This window comes from Aythya fuligula, chromosome 20, assembly GCF_009819795.1.
Source record: "Aythya fuligula isolate bAytFul2 chromosome 20, bAytFul2.pri, whole genome shotgun sequence".
Taxonomy (NCBI): domain Eukaryota; kingdom Metazoa; phylum Chordata; class Aves; order Anseriformes; family Anatidae; genus Aythya; species Aythya fuligula.
The window spans coordinates 4,026,490-4,045,216 of record NC_045578.1 but is presented as its reverse complement, the minus strand read 5'-3'; the positions used below and the strand labels follow the sequence as shown (position 1 = coordinate 4,045,216).

The 18,727-nt window shown below is 55.6% G+C and overlaps 1 protein-coding gene across 3 annotated transcripts in view; it reads right to left on the bottom strand.

Moving 5' to 3' along the window:
* The window catches only part of CAMKK1 (calcium/calmodulin dependent protein kinase kinase 1), an 85,866-nt gene that overhangs the window by 60,520 nt on the left and 6,619 nt on the right, over positions 1–18,727 (bottom strand). The window contains exon 1 of one of the 3 annotated variants that reach the window (XM_032200859.1): positions 8,580–9,607. The exons of the other annotated variants lie outside the window; for them this stretch is intronic. The gene's annotated coding sequence lies outside the window, so the exon portion shown is untranslated. Of the gene's footprint in view, positions 1–8,579; positions 9,608–18,727 lie in introns of those variants that run through there. 3 annotated transcript variants of the gene reach the window in all.

Sequence of the window (18,727 nt, the reverse complement as noted above, 5' to 3'; positions counted from 1 at the left end):
TGTGTTTCTGGCTCTGTACAGCAAGCCCAAGAGCAACAGGCAGCCACGGCTGGGGTGCCGGCAGCCCTGGGACCCCACGGCAGTGTCCCCGCTTTCTGTGGCTCAGGACAAGCACTATAAGTTGTACCTGACTGGCCAGACCCTTTCTGAGGCATCTGCAGAGATGTGAGCCATCCCTCAGCTGTGTCAGCTCCACAGAGCTGCAAAGGAGAAGAAAAAAGGCACATTTGGGGCCAGCAGGTGCCAGAGGAGGAAGAGGAACAAACCTGCTGGTACGAAGACGTGCCTTTGCTGGGTGAGGTGTGCTTTGGATGGCAGCACAGGATGCCAGCCTGCTGCACCCGCTGGGCTGCCACAGCTGTACCTTGTTCTCCCGAGAGCTCAGCAGCCTGGATGTCTGAGCTGATCCCGCCTGCAAATCACATCAAAGCCTGCGGCTGGGCTCAGGGCAGCCTGAGACACTCGGGGCTCTGAGGAGGCTGCCCTGCAGACAGCCTGCCGCCCCTCTGCTCCCGGGGGAAGGCCGCAGACAGCTAGCAGCCTGCAGCCCTTCCCAGCCAGCACAGCCCGTCCTCGGGGGAACAGGGTACAGAAGTCAGCCAGCACCCCCTGCTCCACCCTGCCCTGAGCCAAGAGGTGGGGGAACCCTTTCACCCTCCTGCTGGCAGCCCAGGCCCTGAAGCTAGAGGAGTTGCCAGAGCCCAAAAAGCAGGGACAGAGCTGACAGCGATGGCAGAACACGGAGAGCTGCCCCTTTGCAGAGTTAAAACCTCCTCGCTGCTCTCCAGTTGGGGCTGTAACACCTCTGATGCACACAGCAGGCAAAGCTAAAGAACACCACCCTAAAAACCCCACAAGCAAACAGACCCCAGACCCCCTGTCCAGAGCACTGCAGACAGTGCCACTTTGAACCACAACCCGAATTTCCCAGTTTGCCTCCAAAAATTACAGAGGCAGGGGAACACAAATCCAAGTTAAGAGGGAAGGAGGGAGGGAAACGACCACAGTCTGTGCAGTTTAACAGCAAGCAGAGACGTGGAAACCTGGCACGTGGGTTGCAAACGCACTCTGAGCACCGCTCGTGCAGCGTGGCCTGCCCCATGCCCAGCAGGAGAGCACAGAAAAGGAAAAGAAAACCTAAAGCCAATGGACTCGGACACCGGCAACAATACCTGCTCCAACAGCCGTCCCAGGAGACATCCCCGCGGCACAGGTCGGCGTGTCGCTGGGAGATGAGTTACACAGCGCTAGCTACTCAGATATCCTCCTGGTTGCCAGGGGGAGAGAAATCAAAGAACAAAACTGGTAACAGCGCGGAGAAAAGGGAAAGCATGCGTTTAAAAGCCTCGCTGGCTCCTCGCCAGGGTGCTCAGCACCTTCCAGGCCGCGTCTCGGAGCAATTAGTCTGGGTGCAGGCACCGAGTTTCGGCGCACGCTGCTCGTCTCTGCGCTGCAGATGTCGGCTCCGCTCCAGCAGAACACTTAAGCACGCACTTGAACTTCAACTACAGGCCCAGGCCATCAGGAGGGACAGCGTTCCCATGCTGAAGTGTGAACAGCACTGAAAAACGCAGCCTCAAAAATGAGGAACTAAATTCACGTGAGCAGCTGGGTGACCGCGTGTCACACGTGTGGGGCAGGAGCTGTCCCAGGGCTCCCGTCCCACAATTGTGCTGGCCTCTCTGTTTGCACTTCCAGCTGTTCCTGAGGCCAAAGGAGCACTGGAAATAATTCTCACTACATCCATCCCCTACGGGGTCCCACCTCTGCCCAGCTTTCTTCCCTCCACCTGCACAAGCTGCTCAAGCAAGATGTGCCCCGTGGCCGGAGCCACCGTGAGCCCCGCGCCCTGGTGCAGGTGCTCCAGCGGTGCCAGGACGCAGCTCCTGCTCGGTTCCTCTCCCACCACCCCGCTCAGCCCCAAACCTGCGGTCCCTGCAAGGGAAGCAACCTCACCTGGAAGGTTTCTGATCAGTAACACCAGCAAATCACTAACATTTGCCTCTGGTATTATTATTATTACATATCGTGGATATAATCATCTACCGCTTCGAGGTTCAGCAGCAGTTTTGCAAATTAGGTAGGCTGTAAAACAGAACACAAAGACACTTCTTTTGAAATTAATAAAAGCCAAACGAACTGGGAAGCTTATTGAGGAGGCAGTAACTTCCTCTGTACCTGAACTCTCCAAGACAGGCTGCTGGGCAGGTCAGCCACGCTTGTGGCCCAGGAGATCTAACTTAGACAGTCACAGAGACCTTAAAGCCCACAAGCCTGTGAATTACTCCCAGTACCTGCCACAGGACATTCAAAAACTATTTGTGGCTTTCCTTTCACCAGTTCTGTCTAACAATAAACCCCCATTCCTCTGCTTCCTGCTTTTGGAACCGAGGCCCAGCACATTTCCCTGGGCAGTTCCCATTTCCATGCTATCTGCACCTGCCCTGACCCACCTCCAGACGCTGCCCGGTCCCCTGGGGTGGGACAGCAGGAGCGGTCGGGGTGAAACGGTCTGGGTGGGATGGCTCTGCAAAGGTCACTGAGAGAAGCCCCAAATTCTCATTTCTGCCTTCTGGCTCCTTTATTTGCCTCTGTACCCTTCCTCTAACCGGACACGCCGTTGGAGTAGGTCTAATGCCAGCATCATTTGTTACACCCCCACATCACTTTGCTTGCTGCCAGGTTTATCTAAAGCCATTTGTCATTGTTCCCCCGGGTTCTCAGGTATCCTATCCACTTGTTGGAACACGTGCACGTTTCTGAACAAGCAGGTTTCAAGTCAACCTCTTCAATAGCCTTGTAATGGAAAAAGGCAGTTACAAATACAAGTTGAGAACAGCAGAGTTTATTTGCACAGCAATCTTCAGAGCGGTTCAGGGGCCAGCTCCCATCCAAACAAGCTTTCATGTGCTGCTGGTGGCACGGGGGAATAGGCTCAGACTTGTACTTACAGTGGGGACTCGCTCAAGTGCCCTGAGAACAAAGCCTGAGAAGTCTGACTGGAGGCATGAGCTCACGCTGCCTGGCTGGGAAACCAAGACCCAAATTCGAGCACTGCTACAAAACTCGGGCTCAGCTCCTGGGATGCACCTTGCTTGGCAGAGAGCCCTTTCAGCTTCTGTCTCACAAACCATCCCATCACGTTCTTTCCCATGGCCTTGATGTAATTGCATTATCTTCTCTCCCACAATCACTCTTTTTTTAGATAACTTTATAAAAATACCAAAGGGAGGGGTGGAAATTTTAAGCGCATCGCTACCCCTGCCGTTCTGGAAGCACCCACAAGGAGCAGCCCTTCATTCTCAAGTGAGTAAGGCATGAGTCAGCTGATGAATAAGCACATCAGCTCTCCAAGTCTCACTCAATTCATGACCAAATAAAATCGTTTCATTACCTAAATCACTTGTCCACCTCGTATGGTAATGCCGCAGCACTCTGAGGTCCTGCAGGGGCTCCCATTTCCGAGCAGGTAATTGCTGCTGATCTCGTCACGCTACGGCAGGCAGCGCACTGCTAGGAAACCCTGCGCCGGGGAGTCAAGGAAAGCCAGGTCGTGAGCTCGCATTTTAAAGAGCTCTGAAAGTCCACTCCTGAGACGCCTCCAACCTCAGCTAACGCCTGGGTTAAACGTGCACAGGCTGCTGGTATCAGCCTCTCGCTCAGCTCAGCACCCTGCAGCCCCAGCCCCAGCTCCTGGAGGCAGTGGGGCTCCGTCCGGGCAGGTGCCAAGGCTCTTCCGACATCTCTCTGTTCTTGCACAGCTCTTACACAAAGCTGCAAAAGCATCGAGTTAAAATGGTGCCTGAACATCCCGCCAGCCCTGAGGAAACTCAGCACCTCCCAAAATTAACGCCACATCCTCACCAACACCTCGTGGGATGCATCCATGGACAGGGAAACAGAGCACTGGGGCACAGGTGCTGTGGAGATGTGAGCTTAAGATCAGAAGTGGGCCTGGCTCTCTCCCCAAAGGCCCTGGCACGGCTGGGCCACCACCAGGGAGTAAGCAAAGTGTGCAAAATGTGCCCCAACAGCCCGGGTGACCCATGCTGGCAGAAATAACTGTGCTGTCGGATCCGTTTTACAGTCCAGCCTTTCTACGGGGCTGCTCATTGCTCCATGTTCAATTAGTGCAGCACAAAAGCCTTCAAAAAGTGGAATAAGTTCACAGAAATAATTGAAATTGGTCTGTCAAACTAAAGGCCATGACCAAGGGCTTGGCACCACGCGGCTGCAGCTGTGCTGCCACTGAGGGACACACAAAATTCAGGTTCTGTGAAGCTTTCAGCAGACACCCGGATGAACGCAGCAGGGTTTTCACAGAACCGGCCAGCCCTGCTTTTAGACATAAGGGAATAGAAAAGAAGAGAGATTTCTCACCAGAGAGAGAGCTCACGGTTTGCCTGTGCCAGGCTAATGATGTTAATGGCCCTCAGCCCCACCGGCTGTCCACCGCGGAGCCGAGGCTGCTTCTCCTTCATCATTCCCTTTGGCCCAGAGGAAACCTCGCAACAAGCTGGTGCTAAATCCAACGGCATCCACCGTGAGGTCTGCCTGCTCCCAGCTGGGATAACCTCTCTGCCTGCCTGTCCCCCTCCGAGCCACTCTCCCGAGCACGGAGGAGGCAGCGAGACCTCCCCAGCAGCCCCCAGCTCCCCCAAAAAGGCGCTCAGTGGCTGCCGGAGGGCTGCGGGCTGCCTCACCGCCTCTGTGCTGCCAGCAGGCAAGCAGCCCAAAGGCAGCCAGATCCGCTCAGCAGGCCAGCGGCTGCACCTGGGCAGAGGGAGGTAGGGAGAAAGGAGCTTACTTTTCTCAGGGCACCTCAATCCCTTTCCCTGGGAGCGCGCTGCGCAGGTCCAAGGGCAGCCTCACCCCTGCAGTGCTCCCTCAGCTGCCTGCACCTGGCCGGGCCGCTGCCAGGGCCACCCTCACGCACTGCTGCTGCTCCTGCCTGGTGCTGAGCTCCGAGGGGACCAGGGAGAGGACGTGATCTGTAGGAAACCACCCAGAACCAAGCGGATCACGGAGACCCAGCCCTCCCAAACCCATGGTTTCAGGCTGAGGGTTTCGCCCTGCTCCAGCTGGAAATCTGCGGTGAGGTTTTGCTGACCTCTGCACTGCAGCAGCACGAGGCCCGGGGAGGCTGCCCACTTCACATGGGTTTCTCACCCCTGGAAGGCTCCGTCCTGCACGATACCAAAGTCAGTAGTGACAAAAATCCCCGAGGATTGGGCTGGGAGCAGCTGCCACTGCCCTGGACCTGCTCCACGCAGTGCTGCCGGCTGCAGCCGAGGCAACTTCATCGCCTCTCCGTCCTTAAACAGCCTGAGCTCTCCGAACTCATTCACTCACAAACATTTCGGCTCTGCTGAGGGAGCTCCGTTTCTACCAGCATTCACATGAAAAGCAGTCACCGTGCATTGAAGAAGAGGTGAAATGAAGAGAGGAAGGAGCCTGTGCAGTAAATAACATTTCTCCGACGGCACATGGGGCAGCCTGGTTCTTGTGCCACGCTGCCTTCAGGCCCTGTTACTACGAACATCTGCACCCTCGCTTGCAGTGCCTGGCTTCCCCGTGCTGCTGTTTCATTTTTCAGCAAGACAAAGCCAGGCACAGCACTGGTGGCCTGCCCATGGGACACAAGTGAGCGGTGAACCATTTGCACTCTGTTCCTGCTCCTCTTTCCTGCTTCCCCACCACAGGGCTGCTAATTCCTGCCCTCCCCTGGCTATACCTCGACCTTCAGAGAGGGCTTCAAGTCAGGCTGTCACCGACTGTCTTGGTACAGCACCGGTGCAGTGGGACTTGCCCTGCCATCCCTGTGACATGAACCACAAATGAAATGCAAAATCCTGCTCACACAGGGTCTGGTTCAGAGCTGCATGGAAAGCTGCCTCTCTGCAGCGGCACATGGAGCAGAGCCATAACCAGCACGAGCAGAAGAGAGCTATTTGCACAGCTATTTGGGGAACACGACCGTGCAGAAGCACAACTCTCCAGCCAAATGTCTTCGCAGCTTCCACCAGCCCAAAAAGGCACACACACGTGTGCATCGATCGAGGGGCTCTGGCACAGGATGCGCCCCAGTGCCATGGTGCCGGCTGCTCCTGCAAAGCTGTAACAGAAGGGACAGAGCCGGAGCCAGGCAGGGCAGCGGCAGCTCAGGCTCACAGCACCCAGCGCACTCCAAATTGAATGAACAGGGCCAAGAGGAAGAATCTGGCTGGAAGTTACACAGCAGCCAAACAAAGCTCTTATCGTCCCTTTTAATGACAAGAGAGCCAGCAGCCCCTCCTGCCCTGAGGCTGGGTGGTTGAGGTGCACTTGGGAGGAGCGAGCCACCGGGGGACTCAAAGGCAGAAGACTCATGCACAGAAGGACAATGAAGGAGAAAATCAAACCCAAGCGCAGCCACGGCAAAACAGCTGAAGAGAACCAAGCCAAAGGCACCCCAACACAGCTCCCAGCAGCTGTGGGGGCTGATGGAGCCCCTCCAGTGCTGCCGGCTCTGGGAGGCTGCGGGGAAGCCTTGTGGTGGACAGGCAGATGGCCCCCAGGGGGAGAGGGCTCCCCAGAAACCTTACTGACAGGTAAATGCCGTGTGGGAACGGCAACCTGACAGAGCCAGCAGCCTGCTCTCCTCGCTGGGTGTCAATCACACGTTCCCCCAAACCCCCAGATTAGAATTAAATACAACACCGCCGCCTCTGCACCAAAAATTATTCAGTCCATAAAAAGCATTTTCCTACGTCTCCCTCTCTCATGACTCGCCGTGGGCCCCCTCATTCCTCTCCCCCCCGGAGGAGCGGTTGGGTTATGGAAATGTTCCGATGGCAGCAGTCTGCAAACTTGTTTGCAGGGTGACTGAACGACCCCCTGACCCCCTCGGCTGGATGCTGCAGGAAGGGTGTAACAGCCTCAGGCTGTTAGAGCAACGGGAGGGGAAGGGGACTCTCCCCAACGCCACCGAGCACAGCACCAGCCCAGGTGCCTCATGAAACTGCACGGAGCTGAGGAGGTTTCCCCGGCACACGCTGGGAACTGGGCAGGAGGGAGGTGGTGCTGAAGCACCTCCTGCAATATCAAACGATGGCTCCAGGAGGACGTGGAGCTGGCTGCGTGGCACGCCCTGCGAGCCCATGGATTCAGAGCCATCTCTGAGGAGGGGGCGGGTCACTCACCTCCTTTTTTCCTGCTCTGCGCTTTTCCACTGCGCTCTGGAGGAGGAATCGGCGCTGGAGAGACAGGGAGCTGGAGCACTGCCAGCAGCCTGCCGCCTGGGAGTCACGCTGTGCTCCTGACTGGCACCACCTCACCACACAGACGCGCTGATCTCTCCCCACAGCAAGGCCAGCAGTCCCACGGCCGGGGCTGGGCGGGCTGAGCATCACCAGGCATCTCGCTGTCCTGCCCCCGTGCAGATCTCACTCCCCTGCACCCGGGGCCGCGCTGTCACGTCCCACCTCTCAGAGCCCCAGCTCCCAGATCCCACCGGCAGCACCTTCACCTGCAGCAAGGTTTAACCGAGACACGTCCCGGCACACGCCTGGCTGGAGCACTGCTGAGAGCCTGAGAGCTGTGACACCAACCCCAAGGTTTCAAGTGGTTCTTAATCAGCTACAATAATAAATATTACATAGGCTTTCAAGTGCTTGCTCATTTCTGAACGTCTCCCATAAATACCTGGCCAGCGAGGCAGCCTTTGAACGGCGGTGCTGGTAGCGTTTCCCTGCTAACCCTGTGCTATTTACTTAAAATAGAAATTCAGGAGGAGAAACCTGGGTTGAAAGGCAACGGGATCGTTGAAGTATTTTAAGTAGTCAGACCTGCTCTGAACAACAAATACTTAATCCAAGTGTTTACTCATTTCTCCATTTCTCTTTATTTTAAAGAGAAATCTTTTATATCCCAGTCTTAATCCCTTCATCCAGCCGGGCTGCTGCTGAGCAGCCTTGGTACCAAACACGGCTCGCTGGGCAGGCTTCATCCCGCCAGGGCAGAGGCTCAGCGCTGGGGCACGCAGCCTCATGGAAAGCAGCACCAAGATAAAAGCTTGGCCTCAAAACCCAGCCTGAAGTGGCCTTCGCTGAAGTACAAGAGCTTTGTTTTCAATGTAGGTGGGATTTCTAGTGCAGGGTTTTGAAAGCAGGAGTTGTATTTAGAAAATAAATAAAAATCAGTGCAAATCTCACCCAAAAACCACAGCAGAGTTGCCAAGACTGTTGGAATAGCACCGTGCTCTCCAGGGCCTCCAGCACCTGCTGAAGAACAGGCTGGGGATGGTCGGTGCCGTTTGGCTCTTCGGGAGGATTAGAGGAGCTCCAGTCCTTCAGGGGGTGACCGTGCAGGCTGACCGGGCTCCTTTACAGCCCTGAGCCCTGGCCCCCAGCAGAACGCCCCAGCGTAGGGGACGTGCAGGCCTCCTGGGGACACTCCTCAGTGCCCCTGGTCTTGTGCTGGCCTCTGCAGCGCAGCGAGTGCCCTATTCCTGGGCACACCCAGCAGCACCCTCCCTTCCCGTCAGGGCCTACCAGGCCTTTAAAGCTCCGCATTTAGAAGGAAGGTGCAAAAAAACCTACCTCAATATTCCTGCTGGTACCTAATCCCTTCAACTCTCCCGGAGAGGTGCTTTTCATTTCCAAAGAAAAGTGAGTTAATGTTCTTGGCAGCGCCGTTAATCAGAGCAGCAAAGCCTCTTTTCATCGCGCAGGGCCCGGGTGACTGTTTCCAAGGGATTAGCTGTTACCACTTTTAGTTCAGTAAAGGGTTTATCTCCGCCACGTTCACAGAGGCCGGCTATGAAGACATTCGCCTGCTGAATTCCCACAGGCTGACACCTCTGAGCGGCCGTGGGGCGCAGAGCACAGGCGGGGAAGGCATGAAATAAATGCTAGGAGCAGGCGGTGCTCCCACCGGGCTGGGGCACCAGGAGGCAGACAGCTCTCGTGGAGGGATGCAGCCACCAGGAGAGATGGGGCAGGCACGGGCAGATTTTCAGAGGCCCTTCCAGGGCGCGCAGCAAGCCTCTCAGACATCTGCAGCAGCTGCTGGCGGGGATATCTGGGTGCCAAACCACGTATTGCAGAGACCCTCTGAAAATCGGAGGGGCTGAAACCACTTTTTTGGACTTTTGCCACCAGCTTTAACGTAGAGCACAATAAGACTGCTGAGCAGCGCGAGGCAGAGCAGTGCTAAAAGCAGCACCGCTGCGGCCACCTTGCAGTGAAGACAACCAGTGAACATCCAGGCTCTGCTCAAGCCAGCAGAAAGCAATCACGTTTGAAATCTAGATTTCTGTGCACTATTGTTCCCTCTGGCATTGATCAGGCATTTCAGTTCCTAACTAAATTTCCCTCTCTGCCTGCTCCATCCTCGTGAGCAATGACTCAGGTTTTCGTCTGTGCCAAGAAGAAACGCTGCAGCTTTGGGGCTGCCACCTAAACTTTTCTGCAGACTGAAGGGAAATTCATATTTTCCTCTTGCTCATCAAGAAAGCAGGCTGGGGTGGGGCTGGAAGGGCTTGTAAAGCCCCGGACACCCGAGGATAAGAAATTCCACTGAAAGCTGCCTCCCCTGCTCCCCCCAGACGCGCAGGAGGCTCCGCTGGCATCCCGTACCAGCTGCCCAAGGCTGCACAGGAGTGCCTGCAGCCCCGAGAGCTTTTCAAACAGCAGTGTCAAGTGGCTGAGTGAAGAAGCAGCAGAAAAGGGCTCGAAGGAGAATGCCTGAAGGTCCCAGCAAGCAGGACATCCATCACCAGATGTTTAGCAGGATAACAATGGCAGTTTTCACAAAGAGGGGGGGTGGAACAAAGGAGAAATGAGACGGACGGGTGCAACCAATTTCCTGGTGTTTGGCATGCTCTAAAATTAGTGCTGTAATGGATCTCATCAGCCAGCATTTAGCTCCCATCCTAAAGACACGAATTCCAATAGGCAAGCTGCAGGGAGAGGAGCACTCACTTGGCTGAACAGCCAACCCCTAACGCCAGCAGCAATGCAGACGCGAATCCAGCAGCCCCACTCCTGCAGCCCCTCGCTGCGGGTTTCCCTACGAGCCAGCTCCACTTGCACACCTGCGTTGCTCGGCCACACTTCTCCCCCACCAGCCCGTGCAGCAGGGCTGCCCCAGAGGCTGGCTGCGTTTCTACAACCTCCCAGGACAACCTGGGGAGCCACAACTGTTCCTCATCCCGAGGGATCTCGCTCCCCGAGGAACAAGCCCGGCTCACCTGGCACCAACCACCCGATGCAGCTCGGGAGCAAGCAGGGCACCAGCACTGCCCGGGTACCTGCAGGAGGGTCCCGAGCGCAGGCAGGAGCGCTGGCGTGACGCACCCACTGACCTTTCAGAGTTTCAGAACAAATCCCCCATGGTGGAGGAGAGCTGGCAGCTTTGCTCGGCTGCAAGGCGTCAGAGATATTTCAGGCAGCCAGATATTCCCATGCAGAAACCTAGAAAAAGTCACCTCCTCGCTCCCCCAGCTGCCTCTCCTTGCATTATTACTGACATGGATGTGACTCACTGGAGCTGGGTTTATATTAAACTCCTGAAACAGATTGTTTGGCTGTTATGTAAATCCAGTAAATGTTAAAATACTAGAATAAATCAGTCAAGCAGCTACTGTAGCCAGCTCTCCAGAGACATCTGAGAGAAATTTTCTTTTTTTAAAACAAGGGAGAGGTGGAAGAAGATGATAAAAAAATCACAGTAGCCTTTCAGGAGAGGCAGAGGCGAGCTGGTGGCTGCAGGCCCCCCATCGGTGCTGCCACCGGTGTCCTACCGAGGCTGGGGCTTCAGCCATAAGGAGCTCTAAAATCCAATGAACCCAAAGCTGGACATGAAGGTGCCACTTCCCACCCCGCTGTGGGAAGGGGGCTCTGCTTTAGGGCTGCCCCTCTGCTGCAGAGGGGGGGGCATCTGCCACAGGAGAGCAGCCCCCTGCTAGCGGTGACGTCCGCACACAGGAACAGACTCTAAAATCTGCAAACACAAGTATTTCTACCAGAAACCTGACTCCGGGATTTCAGACTAGAGGCCAAGGCATTAGTCACAAAAATTATCTGGCAAATAATCTGCGATGATAAGCAAAACCAGAGCGTATCACCATCTGCTCGCAGAAATCTCCCGAGGCAGAAGCAAGGAACCTCCAAACTGAAGCTTCCCTTTGTGCCTCACTGCTGAGAACTGAGCCATCATGCTCCAACGCTCCTATCCCTGCACTAGCCTCAAAAAGAAACAGGCAGAGCTTAGGATCCCAAATTTATTTGTAGCTAAAGGCACTTTAGTTGGGTTGTCACTTGAACAGGGCACGTAGTTTGGCCCAGGTACCTGCTTGATTTCAGAGGCTGGCCCAAGGGCTGCATTCCCCACAGGTACCGGGAGCAGAGGGGACCCACGGGTCCCACTGGGAGCCCCCGGTGTTAGCAGAACGCCAGGCCCCTCACCTGGCTGAGCACGGGCCGAGCACACACAGAGCACACTCAGCACACACAGAGCACACTCAGCACACACAGAGCACACTCAGCACACACAGAGCACACTCAGCACACGCTCCACTTCTGGCTGCTGCGGGGATGAGAGCACAGAGCGCTGCAGTCACAGCACTGAAATGAAGCGGAAGCGATCTCGGAGCTCTGTTTAATTAAATATAGTCTGGGAAAGTCTCTGCTTTTGTTAAACACTACCTCAAAAGCACAGAGCGCTGAGTAATCCGCTAATGGGGAAAAACATACTCTTTAGCTACAAGGTGTTATTATTATAGGCTTAATATCAAAAGGGCTTGTTCAGCTTAGAACACGGGGCTGGAGGAAACGCTCGCAGGCTTGGCAAGACTCGGCGACACGACAGGGCTACGTTACAGGCCCACAGCGGTGCGGAGGTCTGTGGGGAGAGGGAGGTCATTCATTGCAACAAGCTCCTGTGGCACGAGGCAGCCTGTGACTGGCACTACAGAGTGCGTGAGCTGGGCACGGCTGGATGCATGGGGACAGATCCTCTGCACAGCCCAGAGCAAACTGGGGCATCCACGGGACAGAGGTGGCAGGCGTGTCCTGTGCTGGGGCCAGAAGTGTTACAGGCAGGTGGCCATGCATCCTACAGGCACAGATGAAGCAAGCCCAGGCCGTCAGTGAAACGCTCCCCTGGTGCCCCAAATACCAAGGGCACCTTCACCAGCACCCCACATCCCACACCCAACTCCCACCCTCGCTGCGTAGCCCCGGTTACTGCTCGCTCCCGTCCCCTTCTGCAGGGCAGAGGTGATGGCACACACACCCTTAGGGAAAAGGCTCTGGAGCAGCAGGCTAAGCAGCATCACTGCCCAGCCTGCCCTCGGCAGCACCCCCAGGAGGCTCGGTGCTACCACAGCACAGCTCCCCCAGCGCGCTCAGCACCCCGCGGGCACAGCCAGCCACAAGCAGGCAGCTGGCTCCCACCTGCAGCCCCCAGAGCACTCCCAGTCACACCAGTCCGGGACTGCTGAGAACCCACGGCACGTACGGCTGCTTTGGAGAGCACTCCGTGAAGAAGAATCTCTCACTCGAAGTTGAAAAACAAACCCCTTCCATCTTTTATTTGCTAATTAAACGCATTCATTGTAGTTAGGACTCATTTTTTTGTGCGTAATGTTTTGCCCATCTGGTTGATTAAAAAAAGAGCCCAGGCACCCGGCTTCATTAAGCTAATTGAGTGCATTCAGCTATTGGTTAATATTCTGAAGCACTTCACAATTATTCTCTCCAGTTATTAAATCTCCTCCGAGGGTTTTATTCCCCGTGCTACACTCTTTGTTAGCCAGCACCCAAGTGGAACTGCAGTCGCCCAGCCCATGAGCGCACCCAAAGGTCCTGCTGGCTCCCTCAGATCCGGACCCCAGGCAGGACGCCTGTGCCCAGCTGCAGACTGGGGGATTATTTGTGTTTTAGGGATTTTTCTTTGCTATATGAACCCTCAGTATGAACTCTGAAAGGGGAAAAACGGGCTCAGGAGCTGCAGTCAGGTGCAGGTTGACCCCAGCTGAACTGGTGCAGTGGCACACCGCCCAGCCTTGCTGGCAGGAGACACCCTGAGCTACGATTCCTGCACCAGGCTGCGGGCAGGCTACCTGTGCCCTAGACCTCCCTCCCACCCTGCTGCTCTTCCCGAGCCCTCTGCTCCTCTGCAGAGGAGGTGCAGCAGCTCTGCAGGTGTCCCCGCAGCCCAGGCTTCAGCCAGCACTGCCTCTCCAGCCCTGAATCACGGGAGGGCTGCCAGCCCCAGGGGGTCCCACCAGGAGCCTTCAGGGCCCAGCAGCGCAGGCTGATGGAAACGAGGGCAGCAGGCAAGAGACCGAAGATGAGAGAAGCTGCATCAAGGCACCCTGTGCTGGGAAGGGCAGGACTAATTAACAGAGCCCCTCACCACAACGTCCTCCCTGTCTGTGCAGCCAAGAGTTTCCCTGGCAGCTTGTGACACGGCTTTGAAGCCTTAACCAGCGCCAGACGCTTGAGTTCAGGAGAACAAAGATCTGGAAGCTGCTGTGCGGCAGGGTGGGAGACAGGAACGACAGACACATGGCATATGCGTGGCTCATCTTCCCCACAGGGTCTGGTTTCAGAAGGAAAGTAGGTTAAAAACTGGAATATGCTTTCATTTATAAAGCAAGTGCTGATTTACATGGCTCTAGTCCCACCTCACAGCCCCAGCTGATGCCAAAACCTCCCATCTCAGGAAGGAGCTGCAAGGGAGAACAACAAAACGCATGTGTGTTGTGGACTCAGGGCTGCTCTTGCTTCCTGAACAAGCACTGAGTTTGAGATGTGGGTCAGGAGCATCTGGAAGAGCTGACAGGTGATTTACAGGACAAGCCCTACTGAGCCAGGGCACCTATCTGCCTCCATTGGGGGCCAGTAGTGGATGCTGTAGGCAGGGTGGTGCAGACATTAACAGCTTAAAAATGAGCCAAGTGAGCTCTGCAGCGTGACACGCATTGCACAGAGAGCGCTATGTGCTGTATGTGATGGCCACACAGAAGTTCAGGCATCTCCCCCACCCCTCCTGCAGTGTTGGAAAGGATGAACCCCCAACAACCCCACTGCCCCATGGCAGACCCCAATACTGAGCCCCCAGGAAGCCAACACAGGAGCTCTGCACAGAGCAAGAAGGAAAAGCAAGGCGAGAAACTGTCCTAGTTGCTTCGTCAGTCCCAGCCCCACCTCTCTTATTTGGATTTAGAGGAAACAGCCAGAATTCACTCTGCTGGTATAAAAGGTGGTTACACTTCCAAGAAAACACTTGGTGGTAATTTAAATTGAAGGAGGAAGAAATTAAGAGGTTGATACAGCTGTGATTTGACACAGGCTGACCCGGGGCCTGAGGAGAACCTTAATGACATTTCCTTCAGGCCAGCCTGCTCTCCTGGTTTCACACTATAATTAGTTTCCCCTTCCTGACAGCCAGGCAGAGAGCCTAGACCAGCACTTGAAAATTTGGCCAGTGAGTACAACTTCTCAATAGCGTGGCAACAGCACCAATTAGTGCAGAGCTCGCTGCCCCACTGTGCTCCGAGCTGCGGGACATGCCGACAGGCACGCGCCAGCTCTCAGAGCTTATCAGCAAGGCAGGCACAAGGCAGGCACTTCAATAAAGCTCAAGAAATTGTCCCTAAAAGGCCAGTGCTTCTAAGGGGTGCTGAACTCCCTGGAAGTCTAGCCCCAGCTGGCACCTGCATGAACAAACCTACCAAGTCTGTGCTAGCTTTAAGGAGCAGCAGCACAGAAACCCCATGCAGTGACCCAGGACCACCATTTTTAAGGTACAATTGTTCAAGAGCCAGACAATGAGCAGCCACGAAAACAGCCCACTTCATAGGCTAATTATATTCCCAAATTAAAAAAATGGTATTTTGCTCCTTCCTTTGTTTCCCTTCCTTTGTACTCCAAGTTAAAAGTTTCAACTATCTCTGACCCCAAGGCATTCCTTCCATGCCATTTTTAAGTCACAAGGGGAGTGTCACCCAGTTACGGGTCTCCAGCAGGTCTCAGAGGTTCCCAAATGTCACACACACCACAGCTGACTCAGAAGGGCTCGAGGCACTGGCCACACACACAGCTCCTCACCCAGCTCACCCTGTGCTCCCTGTGCTGAAAGCATCACAGCAGGACAAAAGCCATGGCTGCCAATTTCCAAAGGGACAGACGCCAAGCTTCACTTCCCCAATTCCCTTTACCCAGGATGAAGCAGGCTCCTGTCACCAACTCCAGTCACTGCCCCAGCACAACAGGGCACGGAAACTGGTCTGTGCCCACAGGGTGGGGAAGCACCGTCCCACTCACCCATTTGGGAAGAGAGCAGCAGCCTCCCAGGGGAAGCTGTCCCCGACTGTCCCCTACCTCACGTGGGGCAACCCAGGCAGCTGCTGCTCCCACCTTCCTACCGCCAGGTCAGCGGGATGCCCCAGGCCATGCTTCGTGCCACAGCCCACAGCAGCACCAGACCTACGGTGTTAGGTCCGCTAGGGATTTACACCCTCCCAGGAAACCACCCCAAAACCAGAAGTCCCTTCAGCAGTTTCTTGCCACCAGCCCGTGCAGCAGCCAGCACAGGGCGCTGCTGCCTGGGAGAGACCTGCAGCAGCACACAAGGGCCCGTCAGATGGGATGGGACACCGACCCTTCCATTTGCTTCCCTTGCTCCCAGGCTCCCTTTTTGCTTCCCTTCAGCTGTCTGCAGCTAAATGAACCCATTACGGCACAAATTCTGTTCTTAACTCACCCCCCGGGTGTTTTGCTGACCCTACTGAGAACTATATTTAAATGTGCAATTTCCTGGCTGGCTAGGCTCATTTGCAGTCCCTTCCCCCAGATGCCTGTGCACGTCTGGCCCTGAATCCACTTAGCTTCCACCAGCCTTTAAATCAAAGGAATTAAGAAAACCGTATAATTAAAACCCTTCACTTTATTTTTCTTGTATCGTTATTATATGCCTAAATACTTCTAATTCTCATGCCCTCTGGTAGGTGAGCTTGAAAAAGGCTAGAAAAATGACAAGTTTCTAAGCAGAAAAGAAGGTAGCCAGAACAAACAGCTTGACAGGAGAGAGACTGCTCAGAGCATGTGATTTAATGTGCTGCAGAGCCGGATGCAGGCCCTGCCTGGCACCGAGGGCAGGAGCAGCTGCTGCTCCCAGCATCTGCAGGAGGTGGTGCAGCCCAGCAGCTGCCCGCTTGCTGCGTGAAGGAGCAGCTCCATCCACCCGGCTGGTCTGTGAGGAAGGTCCTTCCGTCAGCACCGGGTGCTCCACGTGCCCAGGAGGCGTTGGGGTTGCTCTTTTCAGAGAGGTCTAAAGACAAGAGGTCCAGGGAGCACAACCCCTTGGGGGCATCCCCTCAGTCTCTTCAGATTCCCCCAGGCAGCCTCTTCCACAGTCTCTGCTCCAACCCCTGGCTGCCTGCCTGCATGCAGGGGCTGCTCAGGAAGCCTTTGGCTCTGGTGAGCCTCCAGAGGTCTCTCTAGCTGGATGGCAGCGTTGGGAAGGGCAGGAAGAACCAGACCCTGCAAGGTCAGAGGCCACCAAGAGAGTCCTTCAGCCTCAGCTCTGTCTGACTGTAGGTGTCTCCGCCTGGACACTGGAGCTCCCAGCTGCCAGCATGGCTCATCCCGGGAGATACCAGGGCCGAGGAAGGGTTCAGAAGGCTTTGGAGAAGACAAATTGATGCTGAAAAGCCACTCCAACAGCAGTAAGCAAGCTGTGGCTGGGATGACCTTGCTACAAGGTGCTCCCTGCAGAGATCCGAGCAGGCTGCTGGCGAGTGCAGGCCCCGTGCCTGCTCCTGCCACCCGCAGGGGCTTCCCTCGGACCCCCGCAGCAAGGCCAAGCTGCCGGGGCGCAGAGGTGGAAGGGTCCCAGGCTGCCTGCTGGGAATGACAGGCTGCCTGGGCACCGAGCAGCCCCCATGGGGGGAACAGACACTGCGGAGGGCTCAGAGCAGCGCCCTTGTCTGCTGAGACAGCTCCCCCACAGGCAGAGAGCCGGCCAAAATAAACGCATTAAAGCAGAGTGATGCAAGCCTCTTCAGTGCCTCTTCCCCACAGCCTTCCTTCAGAGGGGAGCAGCTACACACGGACAGAGCTCTCTGCTGCCAGACTTGCAAAAAGCCATCAGCTAGGAAGGACGCAGGCCCCAGGAGATGAACTGAGCCATCCGCTCCCCTTGCATGCAGCCGCACTGACAGCTTGCAAAGGAACTGCAGAGCTCCTGAACGGGCTAGAAACCAGTTTAATGGTGAAGTGTCAGCACATTTCTAGGTTAATAAAACCGGGGGCATGGGAAGAGAGGGAAAGGAGACCTGCTGTCTTAGAGGCTGGAATGCATTTCACAGCAAGAGAACGTTTCAAGGCAAGGAAGTATTTCTTCATAGCTGAAGAACTCCAAATATGAAGGATTCTGAGAGGTTTCCTTTCCTCCACTAGCTCCTAATGGACTGAGCACTTTGCCGAATCCACAACACACCTCAGTGAACCCAGGTATTAGTATCCAGCTCACACCAGAAATGCAAAAACACCTCAGCACTGCAGCCACATCACTGATTTCTGCTTTTCCACTCTGACCTGCCTCGGCCTTGGGAGCTGCAAGGGCCAGGCCCCCTCTGGGAGCAGAGGGAAGGGGCTTCCCGGGGAGCTGGGCAGGCGCTGAGCCAAGCAGCCCAGCAACACGCTGCCCTGGGGCCAAACCGGACACATTACTGCTAACAACCAGCCCCAGGCCCCGTGTCCTTAGAGCACACGGGTCATTAACTCGGATTTGGAGGCTGGTTCCACTGCTGGGGGCATTTCAAGCCCAGTTACACCTCTGCCTCATGCTCTACCAAGACAACGCTGGTCCCCACAGGGCTCTTAGCACTGGTCCCTTTATGCTCCTAGCACAAGAAGCCACGAGGCAAGCAGACAGGTGATTGAAGAGCATGGAGAAAGCAGCGCTGGCTTTACTCGCTTATCCGGTGGCCAGGAGCAGGTGCTACAGGAGAACCAGCTCCCCCAGGTGAGGTGTGATCACACACTGCCCTTCCCCACCTGCAATTATCGTCCTGGATGGCCACTCTTCTGTTCCTTTGAAGCAGCAAAGCGAAGGCTCAGATCCCTACAAAGAAGGCCAGCCCCGCTCCGCAGCCTGACATCAATCAGCCCATCTGGCAGTAAGGAATGAACTCCTGCAATCGCTATGAATAAGTCATGCCTCTTCACTACTGCTTCAAGGCAAATTGCAAGCACTGCTCCCATCAATACTGCATGAGAAAGGAGAAGGCAGAAGCCTGATTAGAGTATGGAAACATGCGGGAAGAGATGCCTGATCTCTGATGTGCGGTGCACAGCAGTGACGCGGCCTGATTTGCCAGCTGAAAGCACCGAGGCTCACGAACACCACCACACAACAAAGGCAGGCAAAGCCCACACGGCACCTTTACATGCTCTGGGCTGACCTGCACTTCCAGAGGGAAAGCTGCAGCCCTCCCACGTTTGCATGAAGCCTTCCCCTCTCCTCACATGCTCCAACTTCCCCAGCCTCTCCTCAGCCAGCGCTGTGCACACAAGGCAAGCTGAGCCAGAGGTGTCGTTCTCACAGCTCCACCAAGTGCTCCCAACACGTGCAGTGACCCCAGAACCCCATCTGCAGGCAGAGGCACATGTTCCTGGTCCCTCTGCATTCAGCAAGGCCCAAAGCATCCCATCAGCCACAGGAAAACATCAAG